Here is a 19586-nt window from a genome sequence, read left to right on the forward strand (position 1 = left end):
CTGCCTTCAGCTCAGGTCAGGATCTCAGGGTCCTGGGACCAAGACCCCCACTGGGCTCTCTGCTCAGCAGGGAACCTGCTTCCTTCTCTCTCTCTCTCTCTCTCTCTCTCTCTCTCGGCCTGCCTCTCTGCCTACTTGTGATCTCTGTCTGTCAAATAAACAAATAAATAAAATCTTATTTTAAAAAAAAAACAACTTTTGACCCAGAGGTCCTCTTCTATTGTTCTGCCATGGAAGGAAAGCCTCTTCTCCAAGAACACATCTTCAAGGGGGCAAACAAAGAGAAGAGGCCTGGCCAGCCACAAAGGCCAAATCAACCCTTAGATGACCCTCACACCCAAAGCATAAGCTTTAGGAAACTCCAGAGGTGCCTCCATGCAAAATCTTGCTGGTTTCTCTTACTTTGCCACCCCTCCCAAGAACAATCCATATACTTTGAAACCTTTATAATCTCTAATATCAACTTTGAAGTGCTAGACCTCAGATGTATGTGATTTAATTTCTTAGAAATGTTTTATAGCATACTTACATTTCCCTAGTAACTTAAATTTCTCATTTATAAAATGGGCATCAGCATATATGACCTTGAAAAAGGTCTTGAGTCGTGGTTTTCCTTGCTTCCTATTTATGGTTAAGGGAGTATTTCTTTTTTTAGGATTTTATTTATTTATTTAGCAGAGAGAGAGAGAGAAAAAGAGAAAGGGAGAGGTGGTGGGGGAAGGAGCAGAAGGGGAGGAACAAGCAGACTCCATGCTGAGTGTGGAGCCTGACTCCGGGCTCAATCTCATGACCCTGAGATGGTGACCTGAGCCAATCAAGAGTCATACAGTAACCGACTGAGCCACCCAGCCACCTCTAAAAGAGAATTTCTGAAGACATGTATCAGCAACTATGCTGCTTTAGTCTCTTCAAAAATAATTAAAGTGCTGTCCACAGAAGGAGTAATTAAGGAAATGGAACATTTAACTGAATTCTGATAATTCAGGATAGTTCAAATAAACTAATAGTTCAAAAAAACTAAATTCTGAGGTGCTTAAAACATCTATGAACATTTAAGTGTTCAAAAAGTGAACACCAGGTATTGTACACTTGCAAGCTTGGGTTGAATTCATTCATATCCTAGTGTCATGTTTGACTGAGACATTTTAATTTGTTTCCAAGTGGATCTGAACCCCTTCATGAGGAGCTTACAGGCGCCGATTCATAACAGGCCATCCCACCACTCACTATTTTTTCCCCTCCAACCTAATCTGCATATAGCCGTGAAAGCCATAGGCATTTCAATCTGTGACTTCTGAATTCCATCCAATTCTGTACAATAACTGAGAAATACAACTCTTCTACCACTGGTGTAAACTTACAGAACATGTGAAGAATCAAAGAAGTGAAAAAACTTTAAGGCAATCAGATGAACAAGTAGAATTGTATATTTTAATACAACTGGATTAGAGTAGGAGGAGGGGCTGAGGAACCACATCAAATTGGTGTCTTGGGATGCCTGGGTGGTTCAGTCAGTTAAGTGTCTGCCTTGGGCTCAGGTCCTGATCCCAGGGTCCTGGGTTTGAGCCTCATCTTGTCCTGTTGTCAGGCTCTCTGCTCAGTGGGGATTCTGCCTCTCCCTCTCCCTCTGCTCCTCCCCCTGCTTGTGTACTCTCATTCACTTAGTCTCTCAAATAAATAAATGAAATCTTTTTAAAAAATGGTTTTTTAATGTTTACAGAAGCCTTTTTTTTTTATTTTATTTATTTGATAGAGAGAGACCACAGAGAGAGGGAACACAAGCAGGGGAAGTGGGAAGCCTGATGTGGGGTTTGAACCTAGGACCCTGGGATCATGACCTGAGCTGAAGGCAGATGCTTAAAGACTGAGCCACCCAGGTGCCCCCAAAAGAAGTCTTGAATAAACAAGGCTAGCCTTCTGGTACTATAAAAAAACACCTTACTGTTTGGGAAACAATGGCCCTCTTACACTTGTAGGTCCATCTTCAGTCTATTATCACATTAAGCAACTTATATGTGAAAAAGCATAGGTTCAGGAGTCAGAGAAAACCCAGCTGAAATCTTAATTTCACCTTGTATTAGCTGTTTGATTTCTGGGAAATTACATAACTTCTAGAAACTCAATGTTTTAGATTATGCTTTATGAAATCTTGCCATTTGCGACAACATGGATGGAACTAGATGGTATCATGCTTAGTAAAGTAAGTCAAGTGGAGAAAGACAACTATCATAGGATCTCCCTGATATGAGGAAGTGGTGATGCAACATGGGGGGTTAAGGGGGTAGGAGAAGAATAAATGAAACAAGATGGGATTGAGAGGGAGACAAACCATAAATGACTCTTAATCTCACAAAACAAACTGAGGGTTGCTGGGGGGAGGGGGTTTGGGAGAAGGGGGGTGGGATTATGGACATTGGGGAGGGTATGTGCTATGGTGAGTGCTGGGAAGTGTGTAAACCTGGCGATTCACAGACCTGTACCCCTGGGGATAAAAATACGTTATATGTTTATTAAAAATAAATAAATAAATAAAAGAAAAAAAATACTGATATAGTAAACTTTTGTGAGAATTCAATGAAATAAAATGAAAATACTAGCCCTATGTCAGGCTAAAGGAGAAATTCTGCAAATATTAATTCAGCCTCATTTAACTGCTTCCACACAAACAAATGTGAAAAGAACATATTATATTTAATTTGACCTCTGAGATATTATGTCTAGCTAGTGCTTTGGAACAATTAGTCAATAGCATATATATATATATATATATGGATATATATATATATATGGATATATACATATATACATATGGATTTTTATTAAAAAGCTATCTTTCTCTGATACATAACAATGCACATTAAAATTATATGCTGTACCTGTGTGTAAATATGCCACATATTAATATGCATGTAAGGACATATTACATAGAAGTGGCAGAAAGAACTAAATGACAAAAGGAAGACATGCTTCATTTGGCATGGCCCAGTGCTAACAATTTATTCTGTATTCTTATCCATTTATACCACAGGGCTAGGCCAAAACAATTACCATTTTTGAAATCAGAATATTTTAATTATTGTCTTTGCCTAAGGGATGCTTAGCAATTCAGACAGCAATATCCTGCGGTGTCACTCCCAGCCCAGGCAGAGACAGCCTGGTAATGAGTGAGTGACAGCCGCTGGAGTGTGTTTCTGCCTGAAAGCAGGGAAGAAAGAGAATGATAAGCACAACTGGCCATTATCCCTTGACTTTTCATTTGATTTTCTATCTCTGCCAGTAGGGCTGTATGTCTGACCCTGACTCTCATTTAGACTGCCAATCACAGATATGAAATCCCATCTGTGAATTTCACCCATGGATATGAATCTTGATTCCTCAGTGTATTAACAAGAGGTGGGGAAAGATGAAAAAACTTTACCTACCAGTCTCGGTGGAAATAGAGACTGATTTTTACGAATGTGATTAAAACAATTGGAGACATTTATATAAACATGCACTAGACACTCTACTGAAAATATGTGATTTCCAAAGAGAGATGCCGTCTGTTCTAATTCATAGCCCTTTGGGTCTAAGAGCTGGTACTGCACCTTGCAATTGAAGGGGCTCAAAAACAACTTATTAAATCTATGATCTGATAAATAAATTCATTATTGACCTTCAACCATGTGAATCAAGTTTCACTGTCTTTGCTTATCCTTTACAGGGCTTAATGTTCCATTTAACTGTCCATGGATCTAAAATTTTTTCAAAAGGTGAAATTTTAAAAAGCAGTCTTGAGATGTAATTATCACTACAGTAAGAGTCATCTTCAATCCATATATGAATATATGCATATGTATATGTGTATATAGTACAATATATGATATAACAGTCATTTTTTAATTCATTGTTGTTCAATTCTCCATTGTTCAATTCTGCTTGAAAAGAAATACCTGTGCAGCTTCCTTTTTATTTTTATTTTCATTTTTATTTTATTTATTTTTTAAAATTTTTAGAAGATCTTTTATTTATTTGAGAGAGAGAATGAGAGAGAGAGCATGAGAGGGGACAGGTCAGAGGGAAAACAAGACTCCCTGCTGAGCGGGGATCCTGATGTGGGACTTGATCCTGGGACTCCAGGATAACAACCTGACCTGAAGGCAGTCAGTCACCTAACCAACTGAGCCACCCAGGTGCCCTATTTTTTAATACTACTTTGGATTTGCATACATATTTAAAGGATACAATGTTTTAGAAAATTGTACATATCTTTTATATATCAACCTGGGTTGGTAGCAATGCTTTGGTGGTAGTGTTAATACTTCAAGTATTTGTGATTTAAGTTAACTGAGTAGGTCACATTATTCAATTTTGCTTGTTTATATATATAATTGAAAATACATGTGCATTTTACTGAGATCTTCTGTATATTTACATTTGGCATAAATTTTTCTTTCCCAGAAATAACATAGATTCTTTGAAATATAATAAATAACTGACATAATTAACTTTTGCCAAAATTAAAAGGGAGATTAAGAAAGCTTAATGAATTTAATAGACTAAGAAAGAGCTTCATCTAAAATTAAAAAGTAGGCTAAAGAAATCTACAATAAAATAAATGCACAGTTAATTTTAAAAAGAGGTGCAATATCAATTAACCATATGAAAAATTTGACTCCTTTAATACTTATAAAATAATAATTTAAGAGATTATATTTTTGGTCAATAACTTTGCATAGACTTTTAAAAAATTGTATTAATTAAGAAATCTCTATGTGGGGCTTGAACTTACAAGCCCAAGATCAAAAGCATACCCTACTGACTAGCAAGCTGGGCACCTCTGCACGGAATTTTTTTTTTTAATTTTAAGAGAAATATTGGAAAAGGTATGCCAACATATTCATGCCCATTGTTTATAAGAGTATGGATAATATTCCTTATGATGCAGCCATAAAATGGGATTTCAAAGGATACTTAATATGACTTTGTTATACAAAAGGAAATATAAACATTTTTATATATGATGTTATCTCAATTTTCATATAGGCAGAAAGATAAATAAGATACTAGATTGAAATTCACAATGATTTTAAGAATGGTTATTTAAGAATGGGATTTTCTTTGCCCTCCTTTCTGTATTTTCCAGATGCTCAACCATGTGTTGTTTCCTGTATTATTCCAGATGTTCTAACTTGTATTATTTGGTATGAGAAAAAAAAAGCATTATTGAATAGAGCAAATGATTGGAATGATATGGTCATGAAAGCACTAAATCCATAAGAATTCCAGATGAACTGGAAGGTAATTGTCACTAACGTCACTCAGTGATGCTTAAGATTGTTGACTTTGAGTTCTCATTAATTTACCTATGACTTTGTCTCCCTCTTTCCCTAGATCCTAATCGCTGAGCACATCTCCAAAGGAAGATCTGAGACAGGAGGTTAGTGCTGCTGGGAGTGCAGACTACATCATGTCACTAGGATTTTCTCAGTAAAAAAGAGACTGCATTACCTTTCTTAAAAAATATATTTAAAGAAATATTTTTCTGAATTTATTGTGTGGAAATTTCCAAAAACAGCTACCAATGTAAATTTTTGTTATTTTTTTCCTTAGAGAAAAATACTTGTAAGTTGTCATAATTACAAACAATTTCTCCCAAGCAAAGTATTTGTATGTGTATCCTTTTGAATAAATAAGCCTTAACACATTATTTCTTTGCATTTAAATTTTAAAACAAGTTGCTGCTCAAGAGAAACTGTAGTCGTAGCCATTTGGGTTCATTTCCGAGTACAGTCCAGGGTACACAGCCTGGGGACATTTCAGGAACACCTCTGATACTGTTAATAATTTCACAAGCAGAATGTTTCCTCATTCCTAATTACAAATCAGGTCAAAACTAGACCTTTTGTACTATTTGTTTTATATGGCTTGCAGAAAAATACTTTATTTCTATCTGGGGTTTCTAATTTTCACTCATACAAGTGCAAGGTTGTTTTTTTTTTTTTTTTTTAAAAGCACTACCTGCCTCAGAACTTAGTTTGTGTCTTTATTGGTAGTCGAATGAACTCTAATGATAAACTGTAAGATATAAAGTAAACTCTGAAGGATATCAGTGGAAAATTACTGAGACAGGAAAACATATCCTCCCTTTTATGGAGCCTGATATTCGGAAAATAACGCAAGTTATGTGAAGCACAAATTACAAATTACAGGCTTCTATGGATACCACCATCTCCTAATATTTAACAACAAAAATAATAAAACAGCACATAGTTTACAAAATAAAGCCAGAAAACAAATAGGTCTCATGATCAATATCATATGTAATTTTTTCATATGTTTTTGTATATTGCAGAAACATTGTTACCTGAATATTAAGAGTTTTGGTATGCTTTGCTAATCCCACTTTTTTCCAAGTATTTCTCCTCAAAGGCTAATTTTAAAAGTATCAGAAGGGCAAAATTTCAATGCATGCTGTCAACAGAAAAGTTGCATGGCTCTCTAATGAGATTTTGAATATTTTAAAAACCCTAAATTAGAAAATGAGACTTAATTAGGGGACCAATAGCAATAATTATCATTTTGTTTGTAATGTATAGTCAATACCACACAACAAATGCATTACCAACTGTTATCGTGCCTTATAATAAAATTAATTCTACCTTTTAATTTCAGGAGTACTTTAAATATTTTATTTATTTATTTGAGAGATGGAGATCACAAGTAGGCAGAAAGGCAAGCAGGCAGAGAGAGAGAAAGAAGCAGAATCCCTGCTGAGCAGAAAGCCCTGTGCAGGCCTCGATCTCAGGACTTTGGGATCATGACCTGAGCCTGAGGCAGAGGCTTTAACCCACTGAACCACCCAGGTCCCCCTCAGGAGCACTTTATAATACTGTTTTACATATTTTTTATGCCCCTTACTAGGTCATAATCCCTTTGTAAGAATTCCCCTGCATTACATAGCTAACTTATGTTTAAGATGAAAGTAACTATAAACACACACTTTTTATCCGATTATAGATTGACTGGTATTTATTATATACAGTAGGTTTCTAATCATGAAGTTTAGAAATGATTTGCTGGAAGTCCACGTATTTGGCTACAGATACAGGAAGCATTGACATAAACATTTTGTACTGTACAAGTTACTTCTCAAACATCTTTCCTCAAACATCACCATAAAATATGTTAAGAAATGTGAGTATGAGACCAAAAGTGCTAGCTGGATCAAACTGCAAAAACAAACAGTACTTATAAAGAATTACTAAAAAATGGTCAGTGAAGGACAGTGAAGCAGGTTCATCAACTTCAAATTAGTCATTGATTAGCTGTGAGATCCCTCATCTTTAACTCTTTAACTGAGAGGGCAAAAGGCAGCTGCTTCAGGGTGTTATTGTGAATTAACTGAATGAAAAATACCACAGAATATTTGGAATAGTGTTTGGGACATGGTATTCTATGCTGTTTTTATTGCCATGTATAAAAATTTTGATCCTAAATCTTTCAGTAAATTATGTGTAATTTGAATCCTTTGAAATACAGAAATCTAGCTTATTTTTGAACAAATATTCTCAATACGCCCATAAAGTAAAATCCTTTTATAGGAAAGTAACTATTGATTTGTTTTACAAGTAAATATTGACTTTCATACTGGTCATTTTTTTTTAAAGGATTTTATTTATTCATTTGAGAGAAAGAGAGAGCATGAGTTGGGGCAGCAGTGGCAGAGGGAAAGGGAGAGAAGCAGACTCCCCACAGAACAGGGAGCCCAACACGCGGCTGGATCCCAGGACTGAGATCATGACCTGATCCAAAGGCAGATGCTTAACCAACTGAGCCATCCAGGCACCCTTTTATTGGTCATGTTTTTAAAAGTACAGCTGTGATCCATTTACTTTTAAATAATTGATGAAAATTTTAAAACCTCAAATGGGCATAGTTATATTTCCATTAATTTTTCACATTCTTGAACTCATTCTTTCAAAACACTACTATTTGTGTCAGGTACATTACCTCAAAATGATACCATTTATTATATTTTGCATATTTGTTTTCTAGATTGCCCTGAACCTGGAACAGGTTTAAGCCCAACAGTACATTCTGACTCTCCCTTATGTCAGATGCTCAGAATCAGGGCACTTCCTTTTCAGCATCTAATTATATTCTGATTGACATTTCCAAGAAATAGATAGCATATTTCCTTTGCAGAGCCAAGACATCTAGAGTTTATGTCCTCTTCTAATTTAGCTTGGTTACTTTGGAGATCAGTGAATTCAAAATTTTATCTGATTGCTATAGACAGCAGGCAGGTAGAATAGCTGATTAAGTATATTTAGATCAGTGTTACTCCAACAATGATGATGCAGACCAGAGTCAAAAGAGAAAGCAAGTCTCGATGCAATAATCACCATCTTGTAGCAAATGGAATGTGATTAATACTCCAAGAGGCAAGGCAGAGAGTTTGCTGGTTTGAATAAATCTAAAATTAAAAGTACTATTTTATTAAATACATAGCACAAATGATCACTTGAATGTCGAGGAATACTGGAAAGTTTGGGAAAATTTTTTGGAGCTATATTGAACTTTATACCTTCCGTGAGCCCATAAATACACCCTCTCCTGCAGTGTTTCTCAAAGTGAGATGAAACCAGAGTGTATGTGTCTAGAAAGGCAGGAAGAACTGGGTACTTGTTAGAAATGCAAATTCTTGGGCACAAGCTCAAATCAATCAAATCAGAAACGGTGGTGGTGGGCCCCAGCAATCTGTGCTTTAAGATGCCTGCCAGATGATTCTGGTGTATCATAAAGTTTGACAACCACTGTTCTTGTTCAAGATAATTTGCTTTATTAGGCAGAGGCTACACATTTTAGAATTCACGCACTTCAGCCACACTCATCCTGTTAGCTTGTATACATATCCTATTCTTACAGTGACAGCCATTAAGCTCTAAAGCTATGGATCATATAACTTTGTGAATTACTTATTTGCATTGTAAATGATTAACATTACTAGTTTTGCAAGGACATGTCATTCGAGCTGGGACTACTGAGTCTAGCAAATTTATGGGCCTCATACATTAAGGATACCATAGTTTTATCAGAGCAAACATTAGACCATTTCTTTTTGTATCTGAATACAGATTTGTTATTCCTCTTTCCCTGATGCCCAGAGTTTGATGAGTGAAATAGAACACCGAATTTGGGACGATATACCACTTTTGAAGATCTAGATTAGAATGCTGAAATCCATTTTTTTTTAAAGATTTTATTTATTTATTTGACAGAGAGAGATCACAAGTAGGCAGAGAGAGAGAGAGGAGAAAGCAGGCTTCCTGCTGAGCAGAGAGCCCGATGTGGGACTCGATCCCAGGACCCTGAGATCATGACCTGAGCCGAAGGCAGTGGCTTAACCCACTGAACCACCCAGGCGCCCCTGAAATCCATTTTTAAAATTCTCTCATATCCCATCCCTTATATTGTTTTTGATTAATAGCAATCTGCAAGATTGTTAACTACAGGTTGATTTACAGTTTGCAAGTTACTCTTGTATCCCTGATTCTTTTGGTTTTTATGATAACCCTGGGAAATAAAGCAGAGCACTAATTAATTTATCCAACACATGTTTATTGAACACCTGTATTGTGCCAGTCATTATTCTATGTTATGAGGATACAGCAATGAACAAAACAAAGTCTGCAGTCCAGAGGTGAGATCCAGACTAAAGATGCAGATTTGGAAGTCCCCTGTGTGGCGATATGTAAAAACATAGGACTGAATGATGTTCCCAGGGAATACTATGGATAGAATAGAGAAAATGAAGTTCAAGTGAACTCCCATGTTTAGAGATGGAGAAAAGGAAGAGGAATCAGCAAAGTAGATTGAGGAAGTACAGCTAGTAAGGTTGAAAGAGAAACAAGAGAGTCTGAGTGGAGAAAGTTGATCAGGTGAGTCAAGTGTTGTTGAGAGGTTAAATAAAATGATGACAGAGTGAATACAGACCACCGGTTTAGGAATATGGAGGTCACTGGTTTGGACAACATGGTGATTATTGGTGTCCTTGGAGGATTGATCAGAACAGCACAGATAAAATCATCCTTAAAATGTGTTGATAAGATTATGGAAGAGAGAAAACAGAAACAGTATAACAACCCCTATAGACATTGTAGTGTATAAAAGTGCCATGAAATGGAGAGTAGAAGTGAGTGGGTAGGGGAGTTGTGGGGCCAAGAGGATTTAAGATGAGAAATACTACAGAATTTTGTATGTTTATGGGCATTATTCATTGGAGAGGGAAGAATTGATGAAGTAGGAGAGAGGAGGTTTATAGATGTCTCCATATTTCATTAAAGCAATACTCAATTTTTCTCACTCTCCTCAGAATCTTCAATAAGTATTGATAGTAATATAATAATTGATTTCTCCCCAAAGTTTGTTACTTTAAAAGTATTTAGAACATTTAGAAGAGAATCATTGAAAGAAAAGGAACTAGCATTGAGCAGGTGTTTCTAAACAGCTCTGCCTATAGGCAAAATAGGAAGGAAATCTAAATTTTACTACCTTTACTTGAATGCAGTGCTTGGTATTTGCTCAATAGGAGATTTAATTTAATTGGGACCTTTTCCTTTATACATTATCTATTAGTTTTACCTGCCACAGATGCTAATTGTTCAATTTTACACAGCAATTTTATAGAATGGGTTTTGTTATATACAAAAGAAATGGCATTTTAAAATAAAATGCTATGATAGATAACATCAAATTATTCCACTCAATGAATGACAACTAGTAATCACTGTAATAGTGTAAAATTAAGAAAACACTGATTTTGGTTTGATTTTGAACTTTGTTCTCCTAAGCAACTAAAATTAACTTTACAATCAGAACAGCTTAACTGTCCAGTACTTTGTCTCCCACGGTTTATGTCTGGATTTGCTGGGTTTCATCAGCTCTAGTGTGTATGTTTGGAAGGGCAGGATGTAAAACTTGCCTTAGGGGTCTGGAATTTGAATCCAGCCTTCTAGCTAGCTTCACAAAGAACACATCTATAAAATGTGCCAAGAATGTAACATTTAGAATGGTGTTTCATAACTATTATCACTTGCGCTAGCAAGAACATTTGTGAATATTTTTCTAACTTGCTTGATATAAACACATTATGAACTCTATAATTTCCTCAAGTGTAAGCTGTTTTCTCAATAAATGTTGAAAAGTCTCTGTGTTCACTTTGTTAATTCCTATTAACAATCTATTTCTGGAGTTGGGGGGTCTCACCTAATTGTCCCATTCTAATTACAAAGCATTCCAAAACCCTATAGAAGGAATAGGGGCTAGAAAGTCACATGTTCCCAAATTAACTATGGGCATAGAAATTCCTATAAAGAATACTACTACTCCTTATCTGCTTCTTTTTTTTTTTTTTTCAAAGATTATATTTATTTATTTGACAGAGAGAAATCACAAGTAGGCAGAGAGGCAGGCAGAGAGAGAGAGAGGAGGAAGCAGGCTCCCTGCTGAGCAGAGCGCCCGATGCGGGACTCGATCCCAGGACCCTGAGATCATGACCTGAGCGAAGGCAGCGGCTTAACCCACTGAGCCACCCAGGCGCCCTCCTTATCTGCTTCTTGATTCAAAACCCTTGTATACTAATTTAGAATGATTAACACTGTTAGGCTAAGCCAACTTCCTCTTTTTAATTCTCATATTGGTGATATGAACACATTTATGATGATTTCTTTTAAAATAAACACACATGAATGCACTAACATAACTGCACAGAGGCTGGTTATAGATTATTTGAATTATTTCTTATAACATGACTTAGGCAAGATTTCCTAATTTAGTCAGTCCAATATGTTTCTTACGCATTTTTTAAAAAACTGAATTTCCTCCCAAATTTTCTGGAACTCAAAACTTTTACTGCTTCTGATAGGTTAGTCCATCAATTTTCAATATCAACATCACAACCATACAATCAGGGTTACATAGAGTTATATAAGAAAAATTATAATTAAAGAAGGGTGTAGAATTGCTTTAAGTCCAAATAGGTTGGTGAAGAGATGGTTTAAAACCAAATAGGGTATATGCGTACAGAATCCAAGTAATACAACTGAGTTTTTGAATTTTTAAAAGAAAAATGTTTATGAAATCTAAATATTTGGACATAAGGCTGATAAGTACTCATTACATGCTTGGGAAGATTTTGGCAGATCTCTCTGTCTGCCTTGGAAGGTGGCAGAAGTACTTAGGAGAATTAAATACATTATTATGGTTTAAAACAGCTCCTAGGGGCGCCTGGGTGGCTCAGTGGGTTAAAGCCTCTCTGCCTTTGGCTCAGGTCATGATCCCAGGGTCCTGGGATGGAGCCCCGCATTGGGCTCTCTGCTCAGCAGGGAGCCTGCTTCCTCCTCTCTCTCTGCCTGCCTCTCTGCCTACTTGTGATCTCTGTCTGTCAAATAAAATCTTTAAATAAACAACTAAATAAATAAATAAAACAGCTCAGAGATGTGACAATACGGATAGAACCAGAAGGTGTAATGCTACACAAAATAAGTCAGATCAAGAAAGACAAATACCACATGATTTCACTCATATGTGAAATCTAAAAAAACAAAATAAATGAATAAATGAACAAACAAATGAAAAGCAGAATCAGACTTACAAATACAGAAACTAAACTGGTGTTTGCCAGAGGGAAAGGTGTGGTGGAATAGGCAAAATGGATAAAGGGGAGTGGGAGGTACAGGTTTCCCGTTATGGAATGAATAAATCATGAGATTAAAAGGCACAGCCTAAAGAATATAGTCAGTGTAATCATAATAGCACTGTTTGGTGACGGACGATACTACACTTGTGGTGAGCACGGCATGACACAGAGAGATGGGAATCACTACGTTGTCCATCTGAAACCAATGTGACACTGGGTGTCAACTTCACTCAAATAAAATAGTAAATAAATAAATAAGTAAATAAATAAATAAATAAAATAGCTCAGGGATTTCAATTAGTGCATAAACATGTTTAAATATTTAGGGAAATCTGATTTGTCAAATTCTTAAGTTAATTGAGCTTTAACTCAATTATGACAATAATTGACTATATTGACTATAAATGACTATAACTTAATTATGACTCAAAAATGACTAAGGGTTATTTTGTAATCACAAAATGGAACAGCATATGATTTTCTTGCCCCTATTCTTCTGTAAGGTCTTGGAATTATTTGTAATTGGAATGGGACAATTAGTTTAGACCCCTAACTCCAGATATAAGTTGAGGAATAATGATAATAACAATGATAATGATGATAATAATAATGGTAATAATGATGATGATGAAAATTGGAGCTCAAGTTTAAGGGTTCTGTTTCCTTAATTAATGGAATATTACTTTAAGTATAAGTAGTATTGAAGAAGTGTTTGCCTAGCAAATAAATCTCCACTTAGATAATTAAAACAAAAACCAACATCCTTAATGGATACAAATTAATTTTGATATTCAGAAATAGACCAAGTTAAAATATATATATATATATACCAAATTTGTCTTACTAAAACATTAACTCATTTCTTTTTACTGTAAATTAGAGTCACTCTGGCTAATTATATTAGAATTATTACAGAAGGGTTTTCTTGGATTTTTTAAAAAGTAAATTTTATAATTTTGGATAATATTTGTAAGAAAATTAATGAAAAATTTGAAATTCTCCCTTAGAATTATAACTCCCAATAACCAGTTGCAAGCACTTGGAAACATAAATATGGAGTCTTATGTTTGAAAGTTACTTAAAACAAATGAGAAGCATCTTAAGAAAGCCATGATAAAGCTGAAAACACTTAAAGTATTTTAGGAATTCCTTCCCACCTCTCCAAATAATCTTTAACTACTTCCAAAACTTTAAAAAATGGTGGCTGTCCTAAGCAGAAAAGGATAACATCACTTTGGGCATTAACAAGAAGTTCAAGGTTCTAACAATTATCCAAGAAAGAATATACATGCTAAAAAAAAAAAAGTCACCTAGCTTTTTTATGAATTTTGGATAACTGAACCCAAATGAGAACTTTTTTAAATGAAAGAAAAACAAAAGCAAGGAAAAGCTCCTAGAAAAAGCTGTCAGATGTTTTCTGTTGTACGTACTTTTTGTTATATAGTATCTTTCCTATCTACTACAAATATATACTTGGAATTCCGAAAGTTCTACAGTTTCCTAGACACAGGCAATAAATTAAAATTTGATCCTGCCTGCTACCAGATTAATGCTATGCATCTCATAATATTAAATTGAAGAGTAATCAGCCAGAATCTGCAAGTCAATTCAATTCAGCATATTATCATCAATTAACATTTCATTAAATGCCCACAGGTGTGTACAGTAGTATTAGAAGTCAGTACACCAATTGCTGTTTAAGGCCATGTAATAAGACTCATATATAATTGCCAACCTAAATCTGGCTGACCTCTGAATAGAAACTGGCAAATTGAGGGACATATTACATTGACAAACGAATAGCAAGATTCCTAAAAAGCACTTAATGAGAAATAATGGAATATTTTTTCAAACATAATGTAAAAAAGCCATCAAAGAAGTAATTGCTGTATGCTATCTTTCCTGATCTTTTCTGTTGGGGTGGGAGTGGGGTGTCGGGGGCAAGGGCATAAAATAAATGGACTGGCACATACATATACATTATATACACCAAGATAGAAAAAGGAAAAAAAAACATAAAGCCAGTTATTTACTGAAGAAGAATATTTTGTAGATGAAAGCAAGACTAAATCAAGGTCACTGGCTTTCTTTTCACCAGAGTCCATAAACACCTCAAAGTCAGCAAACTCAATAATTCAGATAATAGAAAAACCTGACCCTACTCAGAAAATGTGAAGAAAGCAAGACTAAACTGTAATAGTGGTTAAGAGATTTTCCATGAATAAATAAATAGAGAATTGAAGAATTATATGACTCCATTCATTAAAAGTCATTACTTACTGCTCTTTAAGATGGACACAAGCTGGACATGAAATATACTGAAATTCAAGGGAAGATCTTTGGACAGTTTACAACATATTACAAAGTAAGAAGTGAGCAAAGGCAGGGAAATCATGGTACCAATATTAAATGCCAACAGAGAACAACTATAAAGGGGAAATAACAGGATTGCTTACTCTTTTAAGTGATCTACATCCAACACATAAGTTATCATATGACTCCAAGTTGGAAAGTTACTTTGTTGCTTTGTTTGTTTGCCTTTTTAATCCATAGTTTCTCAGCCTAAAAACAAGTCATCACTTGGTTGCTGAAGTGATTATTTGGAAATAACAGTCTGTGAGTCTAATGAGAGTGCTCCTAGGAACAGCATATAATTATTGATACCTTTAATATAGTATCTCATTTAATCAGTGCATACCCATAGGAATTATTGTGCCTGTTTTAAAGAAGGTACAATTAAGCACCAGAAAGATTTTGATCTTTTCTCAGCATCACATGGCTAATAAATAGCAGGGTTGGAGTTTAACCAGGTTTCAGTTTAACTCCAAAGGCCAATTTTCTTTTTCCATTATTCTTGGTTTTTTTTTTTTTAAGAGTATGTTTATTTATTTGACAGAGATCACAAGTAGGCAGAAAGGCAGGCAGAGAGAGGGAGGCAGGCTCGCCACTGAGCAGATGCGGGGCTCGATCCCAGGACCCTGAGATCCTGACTTGAGCCGAAGGCAGAGGCTGAGCCACTGAGCCACCCAGGCGCACCCCATTATTCTTGTTTTCTTCAGTCATACTATTCTTTTTCATGACTCATCCTGTACCCTCTGCATAACATTTCCTTCTTCCTTTCTTCACTGGGATCTTTTAAGATCTTACCTACACTAGGGCACCTGGGTGGCTCAGTGGGTTAAGCTGCTGCCTTTGGCTCAGGTCGTGGTCTCAGAGTCCTGGGATCGAGTCCCGCATTGGGCTCTCTGCTCAGCAGGGAGCCTGCTTCCCTCTCTCTCTCTGCCTGCCTCTCTGTCTACTTGTGACCTCTCTCTGTCAAATAAATAAATAAAATCTTAAAAAAAAAAAAAAAAGATCTTACCTACACTAGAAGGCTTGCTGACTCTCCAAGTGAAGTTGGCCCCTCCCTTCTGATTCCCACTGCACTGTTTGTGTATCTCAAGGATAGCAACATAAAACATTATTGTGCATTTAATGTGGAGTAGCATCATACAGGCATTTGACTGTAATACTATTCTACTACTAAACCCTTTAGTAGTACAGATTTTTAAGGATCAGGACAGGTTCCAATAAGAGATAATGTGCCAAAGATCTTCCACGGGCCCCTTCAAATACACTCTCTGCATTTCTCTACCCAGACTTCTGCACAGTGAGACTAAATCACACAGATGATAGTTATCGGGGTTTCACCCAACAGCTTCCCAATGTGTTTGGCCAATAGGCAGCCAAGGCAGGAGACAGGAGGGAGGAGGAAGTGTAAGATCAGGGCATTTATTTCCTTGACTTTCTAGTTGTGGGGTCACCTTGAGTTGGTTCTGTATTTTCACCAAGAATCACTACTCCTCCCTGGAAAAATTTTCTGCACCAGCACTCTTTCCAGAGCTCTACTAAGACCTCATTTCCATTGTTCCTTACATCTCAGTCTAAAAAAGCTCCTTTGCTATTATTAAAACCAGGTTATTTCACTATTGTTTGTAATCCTCCTACACACCACCCACACTTGTGTAAGTAATACCTTTGTACAGAAACTTTCTTCAAATCATCCTAATTTTGAGTGTGTCACCTTTTACAGTTGGGACTGTGATTAATATAGTTCAGAGTGGTAACTGATTCATTTTGAGCCCTTTAAATCACAACATTCTCCTTCTTTCTAAAAGCCTAAATATGTAGTTACTTGGTGCCTAGGAAAAACATAATAAGCTGGCAATTAGTTTAATGCCACACCTGCTTAAATTTAATATACTTTCAGAACTGTGACAGCACTGTGAGGAGTACAAAAAGAATTTATGATAAGTTCTCTTCACCAGGGCATTTTGATCTTATTAAGGCTACAAGACATGAAATGAAGAAAATTATAAAGGAAGCATGAACTGAACAGTCAGGTGCAATCATTTATGATTCAGAGAATAAGAGGTATCATTTATTTATTATGGGTCCCATAAGCTCTGGACTTCCTCCAGCCTGCATCTAAGCTCTGAATCTCCTGAGCCCAACAAGAACATCCTCTTTTTTTTTTTTTTTAAAGATTTTATTTATTTGTTTGACAGAGAGAGAGATTACAAGGAGGCAGAGCAGCAGGCAGAGAGAGAAGAGGAAGCAGGCTCCCCGCTGAGCAGAGAGTCCAATGCGGGGCTCCATCCCAAACCCGGGATCATGACCTGAGCTGAAGGCAGAGGCTTAACCCACTGAGGCAGCCAGGTGCCCCGAGCATCCTCTTTTGTTCCATTTCCCGGAGACTTTCTTAGCTCTTCTTGCACAATGCCTTCTTTTTCCAGGTTCACTGCAAGTAACTGCTCTATTATTAGAAGATCTCTGAGATAAGGATAATAGAAACAAGGCATCATTTTTTGGATGAGTTCATCTCGAGCAACACTACATGGTAGGCACCAAACTAGTTAAGAGCCATTGATACAAAGATAATGAAGTCACAATTCTTGTTTGTAAGTGGTGTGTCACTTTATAGGGGAAATTAACAAGTATATGCATCTCTAAGTCCTAATTCTGACAAAAGTCCAGGGATCGTGGGTAAATACAATGTTTACACTCACACAAATACACACACACACATATACACATACAAACACACACATATACTTAATACATATACATTCTCACACATGTGCACACCTTTACTGGTAATTCTGAATGAGCCGGGAATTCTGAACGAGCTTCTAGAAAAGAAAAAAATATATAATGTTGAAATCATCCAGGAAGTCAGTTTCAAAAAGAATATTAAGTGTAGGATCCTTGATAAATATCAACATAGTATTTCTTTTCATTGAATTCATCTAGATATGTCTACCTGGGTTTCAGAAAGTGATTCAGGTAAGAAAAATATATCGAACATTTAAAAACATGTAAACTTTTAAATAAAATAAACTAGATGTGTGAGGCTATCAATATTTATGTTGGCAGCTATAGGAACAACAAATGATAAGCTGATCACTGGGGGGCTTTTCCTTTTTCTTAGAACTTAGGTATATATTAACATTAGGAATATATTAACAACTATAGAGGCGCAAATTTGAAAATCTTTTTCAAAGATTTTGAAAATCCATTATAGGAGCTCTGAGTTTGGCCAAGGCTGAATCTTTATTTCATAGCAAGTGTCTCAGCAAGCAAGATTTCTTGCATATCAGATACAATTTTCTATTCATTTTACTTCTACAATGAAAATGAAAAAAGTTCCCTGCATGCATATTCAACCTCCGTTTTCACCAATATCTACTCTCCCATCAGAACTTTAACATTCTTCTTATTTAAAGTAAAAATAATAAAAATGTCTCTCTGATTCCTAAAGAATAGAATGAGGGAAATCTGCCTTGGATATGGGCTCCTGTTTAAATATAGGTCCCAAATCTTACATAGTGCAACCACCCCTCCCATATCCCTCCCTGCATGAAATTTAGGCTGTGAATCAATCTATTATGACTTCTAGCGATGCTCATAACTTTAATGACCAATATTAAGCACAAAAAATTCTCAGTGCTAAAAATTACGAATCTTGGGGTTCTATTATTTACTTGCATGGAATATGGGGTCAGTTTTGTGCTTTTTATTACATTATACTCTTCCACAAATCTTCTGAGTTTTCAGCTTATGTTAGGTGGTAGAACCAAGATTAGATTGGCTCAAAATTTAAGAAGCACCAAAATAATCGGTAATCAAGATAAATGCTATTTTAATAACTTTTTTTTGCATTTATTTTGCTTTTTTTTTATTCTAATAACACGCTATAAGAACAAATTCATATAAAAACCTATAATGAGCAAAATATCAAAATAAAGGCAGGATCACTATTACTGACTTTTTTTCTTTTGCCTTAGTTTCCAGTATCACTATTATGGATCCTGACCCTGTTAGTTTGGATACTGTCAACCCAAACTAGCACCTTCCTTCCAAACCCCCATTTCTGCCATGTAACCACACTCCCTGCCTTCCAGATGACACGGTTGTTACCATTTATCTGACTATGAGAAACAATAGAGAGTGATAGAAGCAACTTCCTTCCATGAAGAACGGATTTTAGTATGCTGGACAAATCTATAGTGTGTACTTTGTATGCTAGTGGTGGTTGCCATAATTCTGAAATATCTGTGATAGCTTTCACTATTTTTCTTTTGTATAAAAAATGGGGAAAAAAAAGCCTACATATTCTCTATTATAAGACTCCTGCATATAAAACAGCTCCGGGACTAAACAATGTCTTTAGCCTCTAGCACCAGGTTAAATACAGCTTAGCCGTGACCTTGGTGCCAAGATGAAATAAGCCGATGACCTCATTTCAGCTCCTTCCTGGCAGATGTCCAGCATAGTAATTGGCACCCAGGTGACAGCATCATGAAACCAACCAAGGTGAATCAAATGTGAGAAGTAATCCATGTACACAATCTCACATCATCTA

The 19586-nt window shown here is 35.9% G+C and overlaps 1 protein-coding gene across 8 annotated transcripts in view; it reads right to left on the reverse strand.

Annotated features, from left to right (window-relative positions):
* ARHGAP24 (Rho GTPase activating protein 24) overlaps window positions 1-19586 on the reverse strand; it is a 519150-nt gene that overhangs the window by 85809 nt on the left and 413755 nt on the right. The gene's annotated exons all lie outside the window — the stretch shown is intronic.

The sequence above is a fragment of the Mustela nivalis genome (genome assembly GCF_964662115.1).
Source record: "Mustela nivalis genome assembly, chromosome: 4".
NCBI classification, from domain to species: domain Eukaryota; kingdom Metazoa; phylum Chordata; class Mammalia; order Carnivora; family Mustelidae; genus Mustela; species Mustela nivalis.